General features: G+C 46.4%; 1 protein-coding gene across 2 annotated transcripts in view; it reads right to left on the bottom strand.

Moving 5' to 3' along the window:
* Positions 1-22,952, bottom strand: part of NMNAT3 (nicotinamide nucleotide adenylyltransferase 3) — a 131,037-nt gene extending 108,085 nt beyond the window's left edge. Inside the window, exon 1 of one of the 2 annotated variants that reach the window (XM_047783457.1) lies at positions 22,679-22,952. The gene's annotated coding sequence lies outside the window, so the exon portion shown is untranslated. The remainder of the gene's footprint in view (positions 1-22,678) is intronic. The other variant, XM_047783446.1, reaches the window with a different exon arrangement.
* Positions 22,953-25,541: the final 2,589 nt, after the last annotated feature.

A 25,541-nucleotide genomic window follows, 5' to 3' on the forward strand; every position in this document is an offset into this window, starting at 1 on the left:
CCGATGGGGACACAGAAGCCTGGGGCTCCTCCAAAGAGAGGAAACACAGAGCAAGGATAAGCCCCTCTCTGATCACAAAAGCCATATCATTTTACTCTCCACTGCCTTGAAGGTACAGAAATCAGAGGGACTCAGCCTGCCCTCTCCCCAGCCCCCACGCCCAAGTGCCAGGCTCTTTGGTATTCAAGATGGGCTCATTCATTTCTGCAAGAAACAATAGACGTAATCAGCATATGAGCCATCCTTTAGACAACAATCATAAATCCTTCCCTCAAGAGTAAATTGTTCTCATTCCTGTAAGTAGGGAAAGGTAAGAAAAGGGTAATGCATGTACCCTACCATCAATAGCAAAGGAAAGGGGGCCTCTATTCAGAGATGTGTGATTGTGTGTGTGTCTATGCACACGCACGCGCACAGCCAGTAGGGAGTGTGCTGTGGCTGTGTTGGGCATGGTATCATAAGCATTTGACAGAGGATGGGTCTATGGGGTGTCTCATGGGGAGTTGTGGGGTGGATGTGGGGAGGTCAAAGGCAGATGACAGAGGGGCTGTGCTGCACTGTGTGTGGCGGAAATCATGTTCTGGGAGATGTTTCATGACAGGTTTGCTATGTGGGTATAATTATGGGGATGGGCCATGACAGTCCTTCGTTCTTGAGCAATTATTAACTTACAGTGATCTCCCAAAGTTCGCTGGGTTTCCCTCTCCGTCTATGGTCCCTTACTGGGACTTCTACAACAACCTGTGTAACTATCCTACTCCATCCCTACCAAAACCACTAAGATGTTTATTCCTCGTGATGAGCGGCAACCTTCTACCAAGAAGGGTGCTGGATTACAGGTAGCCCCTTCACCAAAATCACATATATACAGACCCCTTCCCTTACTTCCTCAGAGCTATCTGAGAATCTGTTGCCCAGGCTATAGTCCTCAGCAAGAAACTGAATAAATGTACACTGTATATTTTTTCCAAGTCAACAGATGTTTTGTGGAGTTAATAGAGACAGAGTAGGATAGTTCCGCAGGTAGTTGTAGAGGTCCTAGAAAAGGGACCACAGATAGGGAAGCAAACCTCTCTAAGTTAATGATCACTCAAAAAAGCCATCAAACAAAGCAGGCTTTCTCAACAATAAAACCATAAGTAAAGGCACGAGATATGCCTCAGGTCATTAAGTGAAAGATAAAATGAGGCCTGCCTTCAAGTTCAGCAAGATAAGGATCCTTAAGGCCAGGAATTTAAGGGAAAGATGACATTCCAAAGTAGGAGACCCTCATTACCTGGAAACCTGAGATGATTCAGCACAGTCTGACATAGGTTACCACCCTTCTGCTGCTCCGAGTAAGCACCAGGACAGTCCTAGTTTGACCTCATAGGGTCAAATACTGTCTTACCTGATGCCAAAGAGGAACGAATGAAGTAAGCCTGCTGTCTACTTGAAGAATGAGGAAGAAACCAAACTTTTCCTCCGCCCCACTTTCCTCGGATTATAAAAACATAGCTCACCTAATCCTGGGGGCAGAGCCTTCTCACATACCCATTTGCCTCTCTCACTCACAAGCGTCCTATCTTTTTTTTTTTTAATGGACTAACCAGATGTTTTATTTATTTATTTTTTCATTCATTCCTTTTTTTTTTTCTTTTTTTGGTCTTTTCTAGGGCCGCACCCATGGCATGTGGAAGTTCCCAGGCTAGGGGTCTAATTGGAGCTGTAGCTGCCAGCCTAAGTCACAGCCACAGCAACACAGGATCCGAGCCACATCTGTGACCTACACCACAACTCATGCCAACACCAGATCCTTAATCCACTGAGTGAGGCCAGGGATTGAACCCACCAACTCATGGTTCCTAGTCAGATTCATTAAACCACTGAGCTACGACGGGAACTCCACAAGCATCCTATCTTAATAAATCTTGTTCTTGCCTAGCACTTTGTCTCTTGCTGAGTTCCTTCTGCACTGAGACACAAAGAACCTGAGCCTCAGTTAAGTGCAGACACCAGGTGAGTGATTCTAATTTAAAAAACTGTGGGCTCAAGTCCCAACCCGGGTTGAGACTGGGTTTAAGTCAGAGGTGTTTTGGTTTCAGAGCTGTGCTGTAGAAGTGTGTCATGGGTGTGTTGTGGTATGTCGTGGGGGTGTGCAGTGGGGGTGTGCAGAGGGCAGGGAGGATCCTACAGTCTGGAGAGGTGCCTCAGGTCCCTGGTCAGTGCTGTGAGCACCCTAGACAGCCCACTACCAGGCCTGAGAAGGCCACTCTTGCCCACCACATATCTGCCTGAGCCCCATGATGGGAAGCTCATGCCTCAGCACCTCCACAGCGCCCCCAGCCACATCCCTGGGTTCAGGATACCTGGGGAGACACTGGGGTGGCAGGTTCTGGAGTTCTGCTGGTTGGAGGAGCCTGAGAAGCTCCTCTCTTCCTCACCCCCTTGTACCTGCCTTTCTATGACAGGGTCTAGGTGGTAGTTGCAGGTCACACCTGTACTGGGGGAAGGAAAGGAGTACCCTTGGCTCTCTTCTCTTGCAGGGAGTCCAGCACAGGGAGCCACAGGCCTCTCTCCCAGCAGAGTAGCCCCTCTTAAGGACCCCACCCTTCCACGCCTGGCTCACCTCTCTGACCCTCCAGCCTGTCTTCCACAGGAGCAGTGGGAGTGGTGGATGCTCAGGCATGTGGAGGAAGCACCTGTTTGTTGTTATGAATATAGGTGTCAATTTTTCTTCACTCTTTAATAGGAAAGATTTTCAAACATCCTGCAAAGTTGAAAGAACTTAACACCTGGATATCCCCCACCTAGATTCTACCATTCATATTTTATTACGCTTGTTTTGTCATACATCTGTCCCTCCATCCATTCATCCATACAGATTATTTTTTGATGCCTTTCAAAGCGAACTACACATAGCACTGCACATCCCCCTGAACACTTCAGTAAGCATATCACTGTTTAGTATTGGTTTAGCATTCATTTTTCCTTTTTCAAACATAGTATGAAATACATGCATTTTGAGGGGATGAAATACACGAATTTTGACAAACACATGCACCCATATAACTCCAAGCCCTATTAAGACACAGAACATCCTATTGCCCCAGAATGTTCTCTTGTCCCTTCCCACCCAATCAATCACGCAGTACCCCTGTCCCCAGGCATCGCTGTTCTAATTTACAGTGCATAGTCTCCGCATCTGGCTTGCTTGCAGCATACTGTCTTTGAGAGTCACCGGGGTGGGCCCATTAGTAATTTGGTCCTTTTCATTGCCAAATAGTATTCCATTTCCTGGCTGTACCATAGTTTATCTAGATAATTTTTCTATTGGTGAATTCCTTTTTTAAAAGTAAAGATTATCTTCTAATTGAGGTTATTCTGTAATGAAATCATTCTCACTTGCCTCTGACCTCTCTTGTGGGGAGAAGATCAGATGTGCTCAGAGTTAGCACAGCCCTGCCTGACCCATGGGAGGGGATGAAGGGCAGAAATAGTATATTCCATCACCTATGTGAAAAAAAAAAAAAGAGAGAGAGAGAGAGCAAAGCACAGCTCTAGAATCGAGACTCCCAAAGTGTGATGGGATGCAAGAAGATTCCAGGCCAGAATGTTAATATGTTTCTTTCTAGAGGTATGTCCCATAGCTGGCCTGTGAAACTAGTTCTTTTACATGAAGGGGATATATAGTTTGCTTTTTAAATAGGTTTATTTATATAAAAACTAAAGGAATATTGAATAAATATACAGGGGAGTAAAGACAGGGGGAAAAATCATGAGATGGATGCAGATGTCAGGATCTATGACTTATAGCAGGGATCATCAAACCTGGGTACACATTCAACTCATCTGGGGCTTTAAAACTGCCCATGCCTGGGCCTCACCTCCAGAGCCTCTCATAGAATTGGGCATCAGTAGGTTTAAAAAGCTCCCCAGATGAATGTAAATTGGTGCAGCCACCATGGAAACCAGTACAGAGGTTCCTCAAAAAAATCTAAAAACAGAGTTACCATATGATCCACTAATCCCACACCTGGGCACATATCTGGACAAAACTCTAATTCAAAAAGACACACGGACCCTATGTTTCCAGCAGCACTATTTACAATAGCCAAGACATAGAAGGAACCTAAATGTCCATCAACAGATGAATGGAAGCAGAAGAGGTGGTATACATACACAATGGAATATCACTCAGCCATAAAAAGAATGAAATAATGCCATTTGCAGCAACACGGATGTACTTAAGAGATTATCACACTAAGAGAAGTCACTCAGAAATAGACAAATACTGTATGATATCACTTATGTGTGGAATCTCAAGTATGACACAAGGGAACCTATGGACAAAACAGAAACAGACTCAGAGACACAGAGAACAGACTTGTGGTTGCCAGGGGTAGGGGTAGGGAGGGATGGACTGGGAGTTTGGGATTAGCAGATGCAGACTAGCATGTGCAGGATGGATAAACAACAAGATCCTCCTGTATAGCACAGGGAACTATATTCGATATCCTGTGATAAACCATAATGGAAAAGAATATGTGTGTGTGTATGTGTGTGTGTGACTGAATTACTGTGCTGTACAGCAGACATTAATATGACACTGTAAATCAACTAATTTCAATAAAATAAATTTTTAAAAAAAGCTCTTCAAGTGATTCTAATGTGCAGCTGGGATGACAAGAATGGTTTGGAAAGCCACAGTTCTCCAAGTGTAGTTTCTGGGCTGGCAAGTATCACATGACCTGGGCACTTGTTGGACAAGCAAAATCCTAGGCCCTAGTCCAGAACTCCTCACTCAGAAATTGGGGCTGGGCCCAGCAATGTGGGGCTTCACAAGGTGGGCCTGATGCAGCTCAAGTTTGAGAACCACTTCTCAAGGGGTGGGGGCCACTGGCCCTAAAAGCAGCCTTCATCTAGCTGGCAAGACTGCACCATCATGATACCAATTTAGCCAAGGTCACCCAGCTCTGCCTGATCCAGCCCCCAGGGAAGCCCTTCTCCTCCCCAGGACAGAGAAGAGGGTGGAGGCCAGGTGGTGAGCAGCTGCTGACCAATTACCAAGGCCATGACATCCTGGGGTCCACTGTGTCTCAACCTCAATTAATTCACAAACCAGTTAATCAGTCCCCGGAAAATCCACTGTTGACTATAATTTTATTTTCACCATGATTTTTGATTATCACTGACCTCCTTCCACTCCATTACCCTTGTTAATTGAGAATTGACTATGCAGTTAAAATGAATGTTTCCTCCGCTAACAGAGCTGTACCAGATTCATCTTAAGAGTCCCTCGCAGCTCAAAAAATGTGATGAGTCTACAGATGTATTGATCTGATACAATTCATTTCACCTAGAATTTATGAAAACACCACTCAGAGGTCACCTGTAATGTGTGCCTATGTCCAAAGGTTTATCGGGAAGAAATCGAGTGTTGGCAGAAGAACAACACTGTTATTTAGACAGCGAAGCCAGCGCTTGGCCAAGTCTGGCAGTGATGTCTGTATTAAAAGATGCTCAACACAGTGTTACAGATTTGGCAAAGTCCTGGGAAATACTGAGTAGATAAAGTTAGAACAAATACTCTGAGGGCTGCTCCTCTTTACCAGCTGGCTATTTCGATAAGGACAAATGCAAAGAAGGAGGAGGCTAACGGGAGATCAGGGAATCCAATTATCTCTTCCAATGCTAAGGCTGAAAAATGAGCTTTCATGTACAACCCCAAAGATTACAGAATTCACCAGAGAAAATGTGCTGGGGAGTCAGAGGCAACAAATGGAATTTGCCTCAAGTGTATGTATTGTGAGAAGGCATTGGACCAAACACCATGGTATTCTAACACAGCCAAGGCGTGATGCCATCACAAAGGGCAAATCAGCCCGCCTGGGGGGAAGGGCAGTGGCACACTGCAGGGACTCTGTGCATGATCAGGCATCAAAAAACAACGGCCAGCTCTCTCAGAGTCACCTGTCTCTGGACTGACTACAAACAGCTCGACAAGAGCAGCCAGAACTGGGAGAGGCGGAATCGGGTCCCACTAGGTGACATCCCCCGGGAGTGAGGACGGCCCCTGCCAGGCCCACCACCCCTGCTCCCAAGCTCCGTCCATCACTGTTGTCATTTATTTGTGGGTCTCTGGAGTTCAAAGCTGTGTCTGATTTAGCCTAAGACGAGTACATCCTAAGGCCTCAGTAAATGACCGAAAAAACTTATTATTAAAAAAGATTACATCATACAAAAAAGTAGAGGAAACAGTGTAATGGACAGCAACACAGCCATCGCAAATGGTTGTTGACAAGTTTCCATGTTTATGTCACCTTCCCACCACCCTCTTGCCCCGGAGTATATTTATATACGGTGTACACACCATGACACTTCACCTCTCTACACACTTCAAAAATAAAGGACACTTTCTAGAGCCAGGACACTTTCTTACTTATCCATAATACCACCTGACAAAATCAACAATGAACAAACACTCCTCAATATCATCTAATACCAGTCCAAACGGCATATGTTTTTTGAGGAAATAAAATATTAATACAGTATTGGTGACCCCTAGAGATAGAAATAGAGCAGGAGTTAATGCCCCCACAAGGTCCTGGAAAGCACATGTCCCACCTGGGGGTTCCATCATTCCAGAGGGGCAGGAGGGTGGAGATGCATTCCTTCAAGTGGAGGGGACCCCCTTCTAGAGGCTTGGGGGACCTTGCACCCCCAGTGCCACTGCATCCAAACAGCACTCCCAGGCCCCTTCCAGTCAGTCTTTTCCCACCTGGTGATCAGTCTTGTCCAGGAGGCTGGACCTGGAGCCAGAGGAGTTCAGCTGTAGTCCTAGCTCTGCCACCAACAAGCTGTTTGACCTTGAGCAGGTCACCTGAGCTCCTGGAGCTCCTGTCTGCTCCTCTGTAATGTGGGAAATAAGGCCTGCCTTAGAGGGCAGGCACGAAGACTGAAGGAGACAGTGACACAGGCTCTGTTATGGAGGGCCTACCACACTGCCTGGGCTGTAACGAATGCACTAAAAAGTTCCACTGTTGCCACTGGGGGTGACAGTGATCACCTTTAAGGCCATAAAGACAGCTAATGGCTTGAGGCTGAGGGAGGCCCAGACAGAGAGATCCTATACCCCACAGATCTCTAAGGCAGGGCTCTCCTTGATGGAAGAGGTCCTAAGGCCAGCCCCTCCCTAGCTCCTGTGTCCTCAATGTAGGACAGTGCTGCCCGACGGACATGCTGAAGAGTTGGGGGAGGATTGCCTTGTGGACCAGCAGAGCAGAGGCGTTCCCTACCTGGGGCCTTTGCCCACCTACCTGGGCCTCCTGCTGGCCATGAACCTTAACTCCAGGTCCCAACCTTGCTTCTTCAAAAACACTTGCCTTCAGTTACTCTCCCTCTACTCTGTGCTAATGGCTACTGCTGCCCACCATCAACACTACTGATTATTAAGCATCTACCACCTCCCAGGAGCTTGCTGTGTCATGCTGGGCATTACTTCCCTAACTCCACACTCCAATCTTTTGAGAAAGACATGATTACCCGCCTCCTGCTTACTTAGTGGTTTGAAACAGCATACATTTTATTATCTCATAATGCTGGAGGTTGGAAGTCCAAAAGGGGTCAAGATGGTCCTGCATCCCTTTGTTTTAGAAACTGCTATGATACCATGCCTTATGATTCTGGAGGGTCTGTCAATCAAGATGACCACAACACTTTAATCATAGGACAAAACAGAGGCCCTTTTCAATAGGGACCCTGAACAAAGGAGTATTTTCTTCTGAAATCAGGAGCTCTAAAATCAAGGTGCTCATGGGATTGCACTTCTTTCTGGGGGCTCTAGGGGAGAATCTGTTTCTTTGCCTTTTCCAGCTTCCAGAGGCCACCATGTTCCTCGGTTCATGCCCTGTCCATCCTCCTAGCCATCGATGGCTAGCCCAGTCTTTCTCACATTGCATCACTCCAACTGCCTCTCCTGCTTTCCTCTTTCATTTATTATAAGGACTCCTGTGATTATATTGAGCCCATCTAGGTGATCCAAGATCATTTTAGAGTCAGCTCATTAGCGATCTTAATTTCATCTACAACCTTAATTCCCTCATGCCATGTAATCAAACCTCTTCACAGGTTCTAGGGAGTGCGACGTGGACACCTGTAGGGCCATTATTCTGTCTAACACAACAGGTGAAGGACAGTGACTCTCAGAGAGGTCATGGGGCTTACTCAAGGTCACACAGCTATTAAGTGATACCAGACTCAGATGTGAAATTATGGGGGCTCCAAACTAGTTCTGCTCTGCTACTTCACTGTGTGACCTTGGCAAGACCCTTAACCCCCTGGTCTCACTTTCCTCACCAGTCTGTGACCATCTGAGGATCTCGGCCTTCCCCTAACAACATACATGGGAAACCGCCACATGAAACCCTCACCTGTTCTGTCTACGCTAACTGAGGCTCCACTGCTGACCGTAAGAGGGAGAACAGCAGACTGGATCACACCATGGACATCCTTCCCTCCCTGGGCTGGAATTTTCCAAGCCTTTTGTCCTGGGAACCATGGAGATATAGATTTAAGGGCACCTGACTGCCTTAACCCCGCGCCCCACTCAGCATATCACACAAATCTTAAGTCACCTATTATGTTTTTCTCCCAGTCCCCAGCTTAGAGGAGTGTAAGGATTAAGGTTTCTTTACACAATGAGAAGAAAAATGAGAGGGGGAAAATCAGATGTGCAGGCTTGTTTGTTGGGATGTCCCAAGGCAAGACAGAGAAAAGCTCCTCTTCTTTTCCTTCTTATAATGCACTTTTTAATATGGCTTAGCAGAAATGAATCTGACTAGTAACCATAAGGTTGTGGGTTCGATTCCTGGCCTCGATCAGTTGGTTGGGGATCTGGCGTTGCCGTGAATTGTGGTGTAAGTCACAGACTCAACTTGGCTCCTAGGGTTGCTGTGGCTGTGGTGCAGGACAGCAGCTGTAGCTCCGATTCAACCCCTTACCTAAGAACCTCCATATGCCACAAGCGCAGCCCTAAAAAGCAAAAAAAAAAAAAAAAAAAAAAAAATTAAAAAAATAAAAATAAAAAATTTCAAACATATACAAAAATAGATTAATACAATGACTTTTTTCTAACTCCTAGGCCTACCACCTCAAATACAAGTATTCCTCACAATCTGAAATTTGAATTTTGAAGCATCATCTGCAGTTGGTCTTGTATCCCTTTGTTTTAGAAACTGTTCTGCTATCACTCCTCATGCTTCTGGAAGGTTTGTCAATCAAGACAGCCAGAAAACTTTAACTAGAGGACAAATCAGAGGCCCTTTTCAATACGGACACTGGACACAAGAATATTTTCTTCTGAAATCAGGAGCTGTAAACTCCACATAAGCCTGGAATTGCCACTGTCCCTAACTTATAGAGTGAAGCCAACACAGTGGCAGGCGCTGCTGAAAGATGAAGAAGGCACAATTCCTGTGCATCATCTAAGCACCTGGATACAGCCATGCCTGATGCCCTGAAACTTTTTTAATCTAATAGTCACATTCCTAGTTTTGCTTGACTCAGTTTGAGTTAAGTTTGTATTCCTTACAACAGGAACAATCTTGACTGTCCACCAACCAGGAAAGACTTCTTTAAAACAAGCACAAGTGTCAATTTTTCTTGTGGGATTAGAGACTGACCTTCTTAACAAAAGCAATCTACATTCCTTAGGGAATACATTCCCTAACAGAAAAAGTGAAAACATGTGATTAAAAGATACTTCCCAACCAGGAAAGAATTCTATTTTGCTGGATTTTCATCAGGACAGCAACTCATCAAAGACATCTTCCTACCACACATTTCCAACAACCTCTGCTGGCATTGTTTTTGCATAGGACAAGCTGTCAGAGGGTGGTCCTGGACTGAACAGGAAGACTGATTAAAAAAATGGAGCTTTAGGCCGGAGCTTCCTGGAGTATACCCATGAAGCCAGGCAGGACAGGGATGAGACCAGGTTCCAGTTTCAGTGGCAGACTGAGGGAGGATCCCCTGAGGCCTCACAGAGTAAGCGCCACTGAGGGATAAGGCTCCAAACAAAATTAGAGGAAGTGATCACAGGCTACCCAGAAACCTGTACTCAGTCACCTTCCCCTGCTCTTCCTTCTTTCTTCCTCCTCAGCACAGGCCTCCTTTGCACAGTGTGGACACAGAGCTCCCCATGCCAGGCAGTATGTAAACGAGCTACAATGGCTGCAGCCTGTGACCCATGGAAGCCCACCATCTGATGAGAGGCGGCAAGTAAGTGCATGATGGAAGGAGTTGCAAGGCATTTTGGGAAGAGGATGCATGTAAGAACTCTAAGAGGAAGATGTCCTAGTTTATTGGCTCACATGAAGGATGGCATATGCATATTATGCACTACAGCAGCATCTGTCATAGCGAAAGACTGTGAACAGCTCAGGGCTCACTCACAGAGAAATGATTAGGTAAACTGAGGTAAAGCCACTCAATGGGATACTGTGCATCTATAAGGGCAAGGGAGATAGGGAGGGAGGAAGGAAGAGAGGGAGGGAGAGAACGCCTTATGTACCGATAAGGAAATCTCTCCCAGACACATTGTTAAACCGAAAAAAAAAAAGCTAAGTGCAAAACAGTGATCATGGAATACTGTGCTTTGTAATAGAAGCGAGAATATAAAAATACCTATAAACTCTAAAGGAATATAAAAAACATAACAGTGGTTGTCCTTGGGGAGGTGGGAGTATGGGATATGAGATGAGAAAGACCATTTTCGTTGTATATGTTTATATTTATTTTTTTCTTCATTCTCCAAGCATGTAAATATATTACATACTCAATTTTTTTTTTTTTACATAAAGCACAAAGTTTCTGTGGTATTTAGGGGAGCTCTCAAAAGGACAGTCAAATATATCTAGGGACTACAGCTAGGTTCATTTCCAACACGGCTACACGCGATACTGACATGCCTTCTGTTGAGAAGCAGGTCTCTATCCTGTCCCCCTGCAGCTGGGCAGGCCAGCAAATAGGACAAAAATGAGTCTTCTGATGGTGGGTCCTGAGAGGTGACAAAGCTCCTACCTGGTGCTCTTGGGATGCCTGTTCTTAGAATCCAGCTGCCATGCAGAGAGGAACTGAGGCCAGCAGCCCAGTCTAGGTCCTAGCCACCAGGCCCTGAGTGAGACCTGAGGCCTGAGAGGGCTCTAGCCCCAGCCACCAACTAACACCAACTAACCGCCACTGAATGACAGTCCCCGAGTGAGACCTGCCTCCCCGAGCCTAGTCAACCCCTAGAATTGTAAGAGACGAGAACCAAGGAACTGTTTTCTCTTAAGTCCCTGCATTCTGAGGAGCAGTTCTTGGTTTGTGCCCTTGTCTTACACTTGATTTTCCAAGACGGAAGCTTTCTGACATGCTTAGAACGGTTTACCTATAATCCCAAGGAGGTAGAAGAAACCACCTTGGGGGCAAGTATTTAGATGCCTTTCATTTGTTTAGTAGGAACAGTCTTAACAAATGAAATATATTGACTCTGGATGCCTGTGGGGACCGCAAGAGTCAGCATTCAGCAGGCCACTGGGTACCAAGGTGTGGGCTCCAGGAAGGGGTGTGATAGAGATGAGGATGCAGGAGGCATCTGGGTAAAGGCGGAAGCTAAAAACCAGGGATGGGGATGAAATGTATGGACAAATGGAGGCCAAAGGAAGAACCCTGAGGATGCTCACTGAAAACACTAGTGGAGCAGGTAGAAGTCACAGAAGCACCATCAGGTAGGAAGGAGGAAAATGCAGGAAAGAAGTGTTCAAGAGGTGGGCATGGGAATTCCCATTGTGGCTCAGTGGGCTAAGAACCTGACATAGGGTCTGTGAGGATGTGTTCAATCCCTGGCCTCGATCAGTGGGTTAAAGATCCGGTGTTGCTGCAAGCTGCATGTAGGTCACAGATGAGGCTCAGATCTGGTGCTGCCATGGCTGTGGCATAGCCCAGCACTTGCAGCTCTGATTCAGCCCCTAGCCTGGGACCTCCATATGTCACATGTGCAGCCCAAGAAAGAGAGGGAAGGAGGGACAGAAGAGAGAGAGGGAGGGAGGGAAGGAAGGAAGGGAGAAGTGGGTACGGTAGAGGTGTCAAAAGAAGAGAGGCAGAAAGGGCCCTAGAAGATGCAGCAGCACAGAGGTCACTGGTGACCTGTCTGTAAGAGAGCAGCCTTCCTGAAGTGGTGCAAAAAAGGGGGAAATCTCAGTTCATTCCCATCCATACAAATCACAGCAACCAAACTTGATGAGATCCAACTGCAAGTAATCTGGGGTTCCCTGCTTTACCTTCTGAGTAAGATGAGAAGAAAAAAGGAAGAAAGGGAAAAATCAAAATGCATATAATAGAAGTAAAAAAGGGAGACAAATATTAACAAATTGAATAACTACCACCTGCATGACAAAAGAGCCGACTGAAAAGGCACAAAGAGGCGACTGAAAAAGCACAAGGTGATGAAACCAACTGCCTCCCAAATTCTTGTTTTTCTCTTTTTTTTGTAGAGAGACTGAAAGATTCCTTTGTTGACCATTCAGAGCAATGGCAAGGTGGAATAAAAAGGCGTGCCACAGCATGGGGGATCCATAGGTTTCATCAAGGGAGCCAGTACTGATGAACTGTCATAGCTGCAGGGAGCACTTCGTAGAGTGGGACGCAGGCCCGGGGATCAGGGAGTGATGTCTGCTGGATGCACAGGACATGGCAACACAGCAGAAACGCTAAGCATCTACCATCTGGGCCTTTATGGAATGCATATCGAACCATACCTTAAAGGGAATGGCCTCATTTCTCTAAAACACTGGGGCCTTGAACCCTTTCTATGCAAATACTAAAATGCCCATAACTCAAAGCAGATGAAATGTAACCACTGACTACTACTGAGCTTGCTATGTGAACAATTTTAAATCATCTCTTGGAGTAAGGGCTTCATTTGTAGTGACAAATATACCAATAGACAATAATAATAAAATACATGGAAATGTTTCTAGAATCTGCAATATGCCCCCAAATTTGTCATTATTCCTCCTCCATGCAGAGAAAAAAAAAAAAGCATATAAAATGGATTAGGACTCAAAACTATAGAGTGGATTAAGTTGAAATGTCAGCACAACCATTCTATACGCCTCGATTGTTAACAGATATTTTGATGAAGAGCTTACTAAATCCTTAATTGGAGATGGAGTGTTTCTATATAAAGGCAACAACTATGAAATATTGATCACAGTGTCCAAAGCCATAACTATAGAAGTTCTCTCTCATCTTCTGCTATGAGTTTCAGTATGGCAAATCCAGTATTAAAACACAGCACTGGAGATATAATCCTGGGTTGATACCAATGCGGTTCAATGTTTTCTCCCAATGCGTTTTTTTTTTTTTTTTTTTTTTTTTAGGATCATCTTAATGTGCTGAAGAAATAACAGAAAAAAAATGAGCTACAATAGAGGGGGAAACATTGCCACAATAAAGACAAATCTTATTATACACTAAGGCTCTCTTTTATTTAAAGTGTTGGGTCTTAAACTGCACGACTAGTGAACACCAGTGTTTTGCCACTTAAATATTGGTAGTCTAGCACAAGTCACAGGGGAAAATAGTAATATTCTTCTGGTTTAAGGTTTTCTTCCCTAGTTTTGAATGCAGTGCTCGCTATTGCTGAAGAGGTGATCACAACGTGCATTGTGCTTCTTTCTTTGGGAATATTTGAATCTTGTCTCAGTGTTCATAATGGATCAGAAATACAGATTTTGATAGCAAAGCAACATGAGTTGTGAGCTCTTGCGAGGAAAGTCATTGGCTTTATCCCCTTTAGAGTTAGACTGTTCGGGTTGGGTATAAAAGATGCAGTCTGTAAAATCTTTCTTTCTTAGAAATGTATTTCCTAGTTCTGTAGAAATGGTTGTATTACATGTTCTCTATCATTCAATATACGTGTGGACTAAAAGATCTAAGTGCTGCATAAAATCAGCCAATTATGTTAAACTAGCGCACCTGCCTCTATTGCGTTTGTCATTAGCCTGAAATAGAAAGGCCTTTAAAATTGATTTTTTTTCTAGAAAGGAATTGAATGCATTTTGTTTGGTATTGTATTTATTCAATAAAGCATTTCATTAGTAAAAAAAAAAAATAAAGTTTTCTTCCCATGATCTTCCATAAACTTTGGGTGTTGGTCACTTTTAATGTAGTCCTCACATGAGTGTAAATGGGTCTCAGATTCAGCACATAATTACGGATTTGGTCATCTTCAGTTTAGTGCACTGAGCATGTTCATGGTATTTAGGGAAGAACCTCACAGCAGACGCTGTCAGTATTGTGCTCTGAGTTCGCAGGACTCGTGATTTTAAGGTAAGCCAGCATCTTCTGTGTGTCAGCACCTACATCCCCTTGCCCTGGTGCTTTACCTGGTGACTGGAAGCTGTCAGAAGTTTAATAGAACTCACTCCCTCTAAGGGAGGGAGCAGCTCAGCACTGGCTGCTGGAGACTCTGCAGGTTTAAACTCCAGTGGTCCACATTGGTTACCTGCTTGGTCTGTGGTGCGCCTCTCTGGCTCATTCCCCTACTCCTTTATTTCCCTTCTTTATTTGGAAACTCCTCCCAAATAAGCCATGCAGACCCGAATCCTTGACTCAAATAAGGATACATGTCATGATTTCCCAACATATGGCCAGTTGAGTTCAAGAATTGCTTCTTCTCTCCTTCCTCCCTTCCTTCCTTCCTTTCTCTCCCTCTCTCTTTCTTTCAGCTGTGCCCATGACATGTGAAAATTTCCAGGCCAGGGATGGAACCTGGAGCACAACACCAATCCAAGCCACAGCAGTGACGATGCCACATTCTTAACCCACTGAGCCACCAGGGAACTCCAAGAACTGCTGCTTTAGAGAATATCACCGGCCAGGCACTAGGACCCTGCCAGCGCTGGGCAGCAGCAGAGGATGCATGTGGACAGGGCCTACACAGGGAAAGCAGTCATCAAGAAGGTAAACCCAGGCCCCGCGCTACTGGAGTAACAAGGCCTGAGCAGGACAAGGAGCCAGAACAGTGTAGGGCTGGACCAGGCAGCTGCTGACCTAGGGAGTGTGGGAGGGTGTGTGTGTGTGTGTGTGTGTGTGCGGCAGAATTTGCTGAAACCTTCCCAATGAGGCCCCCAAAGGTTGCATACCCCAACCCCCCAGTAGGGACTGGCAGAGGGTTCTGAGGCCTCAGGGCAGGGAGTGGCAACCTAAAAACCCGGAGAATCTGAGTCTACACAGCCCGAGGTGGGGCACATCTGTGAGCCACTCAGCCAGTGGACCCAGAGTATGTCCCTTGACCAGAGAAAGGGAGGCAGGGAGCCAAGCATGGCCATAGAAACTGCTGAGTGAAAGACTTAATCAGAAGGGCATAAATGCAGTGACCTTAAAACTGCAAACAGCATAAAAATCATTATTTAACTTGGCTTGTCTTAGGATTTTTTTTTTAAAGCATAGGAGCAATAAAACAATATAGAAAGTTTAAAATATTAAATAAATATGCAATGTGAAATTAAATATGAAAAAAAATTATTCATAGTTCCATTGTTCAGGTGCAATTCCTATCCCCTTTGAGGTGTCCCTTATAGGCTGTTTTCCTGAATACATTTTTCGTGAAACAGTACTCTTTTCACTGAGCAGGTAGTGACTTCTCACATTACTAACCTTCTTGTTTTTAAATATTAGCATTCCCGTTGTGGCTCAGCAGGTTAAGAACCTGACTGGTCCTCATGAGGATGCAGGTTCTATACCTGGTCTTGCTCAGTGGGTTAAGGATGCAGCGTTGCTGCAAGCTGCAACATAGATCGCAGATTCAACTCGAATCTGGTGCTGCTGTGGCATAGGCCAGCAGCCACAGCTCCAATTCAACCCCTAGCCTGGGAACTTCCATATGCTGCAGGCGTGGCCATTAAAAAAAAAAAAAAAAAAAAACCAGGAGTTCCCGTCGTGGTGCAGTGGTTAACAAATCCGACTAGGAACCATGAGGTTGCGGGTTCGGTCCCTGCCCTTGCTCAGTGGGTTAAGGATCCGGCGTTGCCGTGAGCTGTGGTGTAGGTCGCAGACGCGGCTCGGATCCCGCGTTGCTGTGGCTCTGGTGTAGGCCGGTGGCTACAGCTCCGATTAGACCCCTAGCCTGGGAACCTCCATATGCCTCGGGAGCGGCCCAAGAAATGGCAAAAAGACCAAAAAAAATCAAAAATAAATAAATATTCCACCAACCTGGTGTTCTATAACTTGACTACCCTCCTATACTGTATATTCAAGTTACTTTTAAGTTTTCACCATTATAAATAATGACACATCTTCATACAGTGGCATTTTCCACTTTTCAAATTATTTTCTTAAGACAGAATTCCAGATGGGTAGTGGTAATTCAGTGACATCTGAAACAGGCAGCCCCCTTACTTTTACCACGTACAGTCATTTGATTAGTCATAAAAATATAAATATAAATATAAAATAAAATAAAACTGGGTAACAGATGCCAGCATCCTTTTTCTTACACAGAAGAAATATTACGACTGACCGAGAGCATCATAAAAGCTACATAGAAGGCGGCCAGATGGGAGAATGAAAGAGCAAAGTAGTCTTTGAAACTAAGCACAGGGTTGGTGCAATAAACACCTATTTCTGATCCTTAAAATGAACATTTGATAGTCCGTAATAATCACAAGTTAGACTCTCATATACTAATTCATGTAACAGGCATTCTGTCCTAATGATCACCTGCATATAGAGAAACTTCTGGCCTTTTAAAGCCTGGTCTTTACCTGGCCTGGTGGGTTTTCCTTACCAACAGTGACATTCATTCTCTCCCATATGCCACTTACTGAGCCCAAATTCGGCTTACTTTGCATCACCTGTTTTCATCATTCTTTTCCCCCTCAATTGCCAATGCTTTTCACGAAGCAGACTGGCTGCCAGCAGAGCAGCTGGGGGCTGTGGTTAAGAGGCAATTAGGCTGATCCTGTTGGTCAGCCCTGCTCCACACTCCTCTCCTCTGAACACTGTGACAAGGTGGGAAGGACCAGAATCCAGGCGCTAAAGCATCGCACGTCTGCCTTTAATACGTTAACTCTGAAAGTCGGTTTCCCACACTCCTACTTGGGCTGTGTCCCACCTTGACAGTTCATTTTTTATCACAGGAAGCAAGGCGGTGGGGGGATGCTGACGGAAGGGGGAGGGCAGGAAGGAAGATTGGCTCTAATTTAAAACCATCTTAGGAGCTCTAAAAAGTTCCAGGCTGACTGATGGGCACATTTACTCCTTAGAACCCTTTTCATAAATACCTACCACTTAACATGCATTTCCAAGAGGCATAAATACCATCGTGTGTGTCAGCCTTATGGAAGGGAGAGTTCCAGAGCCACTTTTTTTCTTCAATGGCTCAGAGCCACACGATTACAATCCTATTAGGGCTGAACCCTGAGAAAATAGCCGTCAACCCACCCCACTGAGACAGGTGTGGAGGCCTTCTCAATTTCTGCACAACGATGCAACTTTCCTTTGCTTTGGGGAAGATGGCAGCTCATCTCTTGTAATAAGGTCTACCTCTGAGACAGGTGGGGATCGAAGATGTATTTTGTCATCCGCACTGGCCAAATAAAATAACTCTAATAATACACAGTCACGGAGAGAGAATGTTTCCTGGGGCTGTTTGGATCACGTCTTATTTAAAACCGGGCTTTAGTATGACTTCCTCCTTGTTCTTGGAGGAACGAATGGGCCTAAAGGCAGGCGGGGTGTCCCTCTGGAAGATGCTGGTTTCTCCCCAGGGGCCATGCTGGGATGGTGTGGCTCTGCAGGGTTAGGACACTGCCAGCTCGCCCTACCTCAGCTGCAGACAGGCACGTGGTCTCACCCACCTGGATCGGATTAATCAGCTTTGCCCTTCTTTCCCCTGGGATGCCTGGGCTCTAGATGCAAGGTGATAAAGCCTATGCTAGAGCCTCACCTGGTGTGCCTAGAGGTATCAAAGAAGGCGAAAAAAATAGGCTCTCGGTGGTCCTTGTTACTCCAAAGGGATAGGGCTTCAAAGCCCACCACACCAGATCTGCCCTCAGGGGAGCTGGTCATGCATTTGCTGCCACCACCCACAGTGAGAGATGCTGAGAACTTATGCACCAACTAGAAAACATCCCAGGCGGGGCTCTGTAACTCTAAGGGGTTAAGTAAATTGCAGCATTAGCATTATTCTCCCATTGTGAAGCCAAAGCACAATGACTTTTAAAAGTATACATCTTACAGTTCCCACTGTGGCACACTGGGATCATCTGCAGCACATCTTCAGCACCAGGACACAGGTGTGACTCCTAGCCCGGCATAGTGGGGTTAAAGGATCCTGCATTGCTGCAGCTGTGGCTCAAATATGATCCCTGGCCTAGGAACTCCATATGCCATGGGGTGGCCAGAAAAGAAGTACATATTCTTATAAGATTACCTTGGCTGCATAAAACATTGTCTGCCAGAATTTGTAGAAAAATACCATTCCACGGTCTTCAAGGGTATATAAATAATTGCATATAAGCCTCCAACCAATATTTATGGATCTATTCTTATCTGTACTGATACTGACCACATTTCTAGATCTGTCCCACCTTTACGTGTTCTCATGGCATGCCAGGATTCCCTTCCATGGCAGTCAATACAGTTTGTAATATGATGTTGTGTGTGTGTTCATGGGCTTAATTCTGTTTTTATCAATCATCTGTCTCACGATGTCTCTGGGCTGCAATGAGGGTCAAGACTATCATTTCGTCTCAGCATTCGAAGCCCCAGGAGAATGCCTGAAGAATTTCTAGAAGGGAAAATGGGAAGAAGGAGGGAGAACAATGAGCAAGGTATGGTGTTGGGTACCAGGGATGCTCAGTCCAAAGGCTATGGAAGCACACATAGCCCTACAGAGGGGGTAATTCCGGCAGCTGGAGATCGGATACCCTCTGGGACTCTGAGAATGCAGGGTTGATTTGGAAAGGCGTCCCTGCCATAGGCTATCCCCCTGCAGGTGCTACAGGGATTCCGGCTTTAAGGGGAGCTCTGGCCAGAAGCAGGGACAGCAGGCAAGCATAGGGATGGAGATTAAACCTTTGCTGGGCAAGGAAGCCAGAGCCAGAGATGGCACTCCCGGCTGGAAAGGGAAGACAGCTCTTAGAAGAGGCTGCCACCTTCATCCAAGGCATTTTCACCCAAAACCAATCACTGAGAAGCTCAGATTTCCCCAGCTTCACGTTAGCCACAGAATGCCTTTCAATTCCTAGTTCCCAGATTGGCGCTGTGGGTCTAGGCGAATGTGAGAGGGAGACAATGATGAGGGAATCACGACTCCACTGCGGTTTGTTAAACACACCATATAAAACCGCACAGCTAAAACACTGGGGCAGGCGCCACCGACCTGAGGCCTGCCCTGCAAAATGGGATCTGTCTGTCTTTACCAGGGAACTATGATAAACGAGCCAAGACAGACACTGGTCAGGATGAGCCACTTTATTTAAAAGCTTCGACAGCCCAAAGTGGCTTTAACATAGATGCATGGAAGATTTATCTAGATGATAAAATACCTGAACTTGAAAGGCACATAAATTATAATTTTGCTTTTTTTTTTCCTTTTAAGATTTCACATAGTCAAGTGCTTTCAGTAATGAGTGAAATGCATAAAGATGTCCGGTTAGGGTCTGCAGAGAGCCTCTGCTTCCGGACGGGACTGAGCCCAGAATCAATGCCACCCACCTGTGTCTGTGGCCTTCTGTTTCCTTATCACAGTGGAGATCATTGGGAGGATTAATCAATATCATAATAATAATAGCAGCTATTACTGAGTACTTAGCATACCTCGTGCCACACACTGAGGACGGCACTCCATACACTTGTTTATGAGCATTCCCAATAGCCCTATAAGTTAGGGGCAATTATTCCCATTTTACAGGTGCAAAACAGCTTTAGAGAACTTCTGTGATGAACATGAGGTCACATGGGCAAGTTCATCTGACTCCAAAAGCTGTAGTGTTTACCGCTAAGCAGCAAAATACATGAAAACGCTTGGTCCTTGGCAAAGGCTTAAAAATATTAGTTATCTCTCCCTATCTCCATACTCCCTTTTTTTTTTTTATGGCCACACCTGAGGCATATGGAAGTTCCCAGGCTAGGGGCTGAATCAGAGCTTTAGCTGAGGCCCACGCCATAGCCACAGCACCACCAGATCCAAGCCACATCTCTGACCTGCCCTGCAGCTTGTGGGCATGCCAGATCCTTAACCCACTGAGCAAGGCCAGAGATTGAACCCGCACCTTTGCAGAGACAAGGTTGGGTCCTTAACCTGCTAAGCCACAATGGGAACTCCCATACTCCTTTCTTTTAACAGCACACTTAGATACAGGGAAGTCTGCCCATTCATAGTGGGCCTAGTACTCTACTGGGTATAGGGCTTACAGAATTGGATGCCACAGCTCCTGGACCAGTGTCAGGCAATGACCATACCCATATGAGAGCAGGAGTCAGCATGGAGCAGTGTTAGATCTTTTGCAAACCTAGTTCTCCCCCGAGGCTTTTGCTGCGGCTTTCTTTGGCCTGAGTCCTCAGCCCTTCCGACCAAAAGGCCCTTTATCACGAAGAACATTCCTCTCTCCTGCTGGGGCTGATGGTTTCTGGTAAAACCATCACAACAGATAACCCAACTCCCCCACTAATCATCCTGCACAGTCTTCAGAACCACTACTTTGCCCCATCTCCCATCCTCCGCTTGCCCTATTTCACCAATTTTTGCCCAGAATAAGGAATAATAACAGCAGCAGCAGCAGTAGTAACTTCTACATGTCAGGCACAGCTCTATGTATTTCAGGTACATTACCTCATTAAATCCTCATAACCCCCCCCCCAAGGTAGACACTCTTATTACTCCTATTTTAGTTCATTTAGGGGAAGAGGGAGGGAGCTTCTATTTCTTCAGGCCCCACCAGATGCCAAGCACTGTCTTAAGCTTGCACAACCAGAAAATAAGTGACCCACCCAGGGTCAGGCACAGAGCCAGGAAGTAACAAATAAGACTCTGAACCCAGGTCTGTGACTGCCTAACCCAGTGCTCCCCTTTTGTTCCTCGCAGGTGGCACTGCCAAAGTCTGTGAGGGGAAACAAAGTGGCTGCACAAAGCCTGCCCTCTCACCCTCTCCCTCCAGCACCCTTCTGTTAACACTTCTCCTCTGTTTTTTCACCCCTACCCAAAAATGGTGCCACTCTCTGGATCCCCCACCCTGCTTTCATGGAGCAAATCCACAGTCTACACCAACAGAATAAACTGAGCCAAAGAAGGAATCAGCATCACTCAAACCAATAAAACACACCAAGCTGTCACCAGCTAGGTGCTTTCTGAAGCCTAAAAACCTCTCCTAAACCCTAGTGGTCCTGAGTGAGGGGCCAGCAGAGCTGCTGCCTCTTGGGAGTTTTCTGGCCAGTTTGGGGGGAGGGTGACACCACCTATGAAAGTGAGAAAGGACGCTCAGCTGAGGAGTGTGCGCCTTATGTTCCCAGGGGACTCATGGAGCTGGCAGTGACAGGTGAGGCTTCCTGTGAAATATAAACTTGGCTCTGGCAGAAGCAGAGGGGCTTTCCCTGATAAGGCCAGGGGGTCAAACCCTTTCCAAAGCACCACGTTCACCAGGCTGGTACTGTCAGTGTCCTTCACCTGGCCTACTCCACCTGAGCTCCAGGAGGACAAGGCCAGTGTGAAGTGGGCACCAGTTAAATCTTTCAAGAATGAATGGCTAAAGCAGTCATCATTTTAGAGGGCCAGCTGTTTGAGAGATTTGACTCAGATGAGGCAACAGGACTCCAGGAGAGGGGAAGTGAGTTTGCCCAGCAGCAGAATACTGTGTTCAGCCCAGATCTATGCCCTGCTCCATCAACAGAGGTCTTCATCTTTACTTCACTCACCAAACGCTCAGAACACAACTAAGTCATTGACATTCAGGGTCTCAACTGCCAATGGGGAGGAACAGTGCCACTTTACAGAGTAGGAAGTTGAGAAACCTGCTTTCCTCCTAGCTCTCTGTACCCGCCACTACTGACCTGCCTTTCCTCAAACAAGCCACACTCTCTCCCAGCAAAATGTGTTTGCTCTGTGGTTTTCCACCTTGGAACTCTGTTCTTCAAACTGAAGTACATCCTTTACAAATGGGAGCTCTGGCTAAAAGTTCTCCCAGCACAGGTGACTCCAATCTTCACAGTTTTAATTTTCACACTCAGGTGTGGAGAATACCTATTTGCTGTGGGTCTCTCCCACCAGACTGCAAGCTCCAAGAGGGGTGGCCACCACTGTTCGTTGGCCTACCACTGTATCCCCAGTACTGAGCCCAGGGGTACGCAGGATTTGGTGGATACTTTTTTACAACTGCTGAGTGCGCAAGAACTTAAGGTGGGATCTGTTTGAACTACGCAGTGCAAGGCCAAGGGTGAACTTAAGGTGGGATCTGTTTGAACCACGCAGTGCTGAGGCGAAAAAGGGCTGCACGCGGCGGTAGAGAAAAGGCGTTCTGGGGTCCATCCGACCCGTATTGTCTACGGGGCTCTGCGTCCCACCGCCACCTGTCGTCTTGGAGCGGGCCAGGTCTCCGCGGGCGCCCGCGAGGGTAGAGGCGGGCTCAACAGGCGCGGCCCTGGTTGCGCTTACCTGCGCGTTGCGGGGCTCCGCAGAGACACTCGGCGTGCGTTGGAGGCCTACAGGGAACTGCGGGCTCGGACGCGCAGAACCAGGGGTCTCTGCCCGCCCGCGACTCAGCACGTAGCCTGGCGGGGACTGCTACAGGGCTCCGCAAGCACCGCCCTTCACGGTGGAGGAGCCCGGGACCTTCCCGCCCCGCCCCCGCGCTGGGGGTGAGAGGGCGGGTCTAAGGCGAACTTGACCCTGCGCGATCCCGGCTCCCCGCGATGGGCGGAGTCAGAGAGAAACCACCCGCGCCCCCCTGGTTTCCTTTCTCTTCAGGGCCGGGCCCCGAGGAGAACAGGGCCTGTGCCCCGCCCCCTTGCTCAAAAGCCCCGCCCACTGCCCGCCCCCCTCACTGGCCTTTTTATTTCCTGTGAGTGCATTTTATTTTCCTACGTTTTATATTCTGTTTTATTCCTTATTTTTACTTTTTTAAAAAAATCGAATTAAAAATATTTAAAAGCAAGGCATAAGTACTTTTTACAAAATAAAATTAGCGAGATGTTCTTATAATGAAAGCAACAGGGCCCTCTCCCTTGCGCTGCACATACAGTCCTTTATATCATCAGTTCCTGTGTTGAATTCTTCTCGTGGTTACCCCCTGGTCGCTAAAAAATAAGCTTACATAGCAGTTTCTTGATTTATCTATTGACTTTCTGCCATGTTAGATGAGGATTTACTCTCTCACTGCGCCCCTGCCTCCCTTCTGCTGACAAATTTACACCTCCGTTCTCAAGTCCTGCCCTGGCGAGCTCTGAGACCCCAAACAAGGAGTGGATGAAGGTTTTCTGGGACCTGAAGCTTATACAATTTTGGGAGGAGGGGAGAATGAGGGCTGTTTTAGAGAGCCCTACAGAACAAAGGCTTGCAAATGAACATTTATTTAGAATGAGAAAAGCAATCACAACAAAATCCTTTGGCCTTGGAGAATCAGGTCCATGTCCTCTGAGATCTTTGTAAGTAATTTATATCCTGAATTTGTTTCCTGAGTGTGGCTTCTCTTCCTCTGCTCACCCAGAACCCGCCATAACTCCCAGTCCTTCCAGGGGCAGTGAAGGTCAAGGTGCATGTTTCTGCCAGTAGGATCTCCTGACGGAATGAACTGAGGTGCGCAAAAAGAGACATCAAGGGTGATGCCAAAGTCTTGTGATCGCTGCACACCTAACTCTCAGCTTTTCGTAGCATCCGTGATGGATTCTTAGTATAGAGTGTTTTGTAAAGCTGGCTCTGGGCCCCTGCCTGGTCACCAGATCCTCAAGGTGCTCCCAATAGGCTGGCTGGACAGGCATGCTCTCCCCACTTTTAGGAGGGTCTGTACTTATCAGCAAAGGCAGAACACAGCTAGTACCTAGTAAGTGTGTAGGTGAAGGGGCTGGTCCATCCCTCCTTATTCAGACTGAAGAAGCAGTGTCCACCGCTTCCAGACACCCCTTCTCTCCCAGGTGAGTTCAGTCCTTTCACTTCTTCTGCTCTGCCTCCCTTCTCACCTATTCATTCTCCTTCCTCCCTTGTCCAGCTCCTGAGAATCAGGAGTAACTCCCTTACTCTGTGAGACGTGGCTCAACTGGGTGACCTTGAGCAAAGTCACTTTACCTCTCCAGGCCTCAGGATCCTTCTCTGAAATTGGAGGTAACAACCTTTCAGGGAAGATTAAGTGGCTTCATATCTATATGTAAGAGGATAATTTTCCCCTTATTTATTATTTATTTATTTTGCTTTTTAGGTCCACACCCGTGGCATGTGGAGGTTCCCAGGCTAGGGGTCTAATCATAGCTACAGCTACCAGCCACAGCCACAGCAACACAGGATCCAAACCATGTCTGCGACCTACACTACAGCTCATGACAATGCCAGATCCTTAACCCACTGAGCGAAGCCAGGGATCGAACCTGTGTCCTCATGGATCCTAGTCAGATTTGTTAACCGCTGAGCCATGACGGAAACTCCTCCCCTTTTTTAAAACCTTATTTTTTTTTAATAACCCAAGGATTTTAAATATTGGTCAGATTTATTTCTCTTTTCTTTTTATTGCTTCTAAACTTTGTATCATATTTAGAAAGGCCATTTCCACACTGAGATTTTTAAAAATTTGAGGATAATTATCTTTGGTCTGTCTCCCTGCCAAGTGGGAGGCTTGTGAGAAAGGTTAGAGACTTAGGAGTTTCCGTCGTGGCACAGTGGTTAATGAATCCAACTAGAAACCATGAGGTTGCAGGTTCGGTCCCTGCCCTTGCTCAGTGGGTTAACGATCCGGCGTTGCCGTGAGCTGTGGTGTAGGTTGCAGACGCGGCTCGGATCCCGCGTTGCTGTTGCTGTGGCTCTGGCGTAGGCCGGTGGCTACAGCTCCGATTCGACCCCTAGCCTGGGAACCTCCATATGCCGCAGTAGCGGCCCAAAGAAATACCAAAAAGACAAAAAAAAAAAAAGAAAGGTTAGAGACTTAGAATCTGTGTGTAGCATTGGAATCACAGGTGGTTAAAACCAAAGTCTAAATCATTCTGAGTCAGGATGGAGAGTCTGGACACAGAGACCAAGAGAGGGATAGGCAATGACTTTCCCAGCCAAGGGGTGCTTCTTTCCCTGGGGTAGTGAAGATTAAGGCTTGGTCTTGGAGGAAGCCTAGCTTCTTGGGTATGAAGTAGTGCTTCCTAGTGGTGGGAAGTAGGAACTTCATATAATAGCCATGCTTCACTTGGCCCAAGTCAGGGTAAGAGGCAGGGGTTGAGAAATCCATCCTGGAGAGACATCTTGATGAGAGTCAGGCCTTTCATTTGAGGGCACAAAGGGCTACCAGATTATGGGTATAATAGATAATATTTTTTATCTCTCC

Source organism: Phacochoerus africanus, chromosome 1, assembly GCF_016906955.1.
Source record: "Phacochoerus africanus isolate WHEZ1 chromosome 1, ROS_Pafr_v1, whole genome shotgun sequence".
NCBI lineage: Eukaryota > Metazoa > Chordata > Mammalia > Artiodactyla > Suidae > Phacochoerus > Phacochoerus africanus.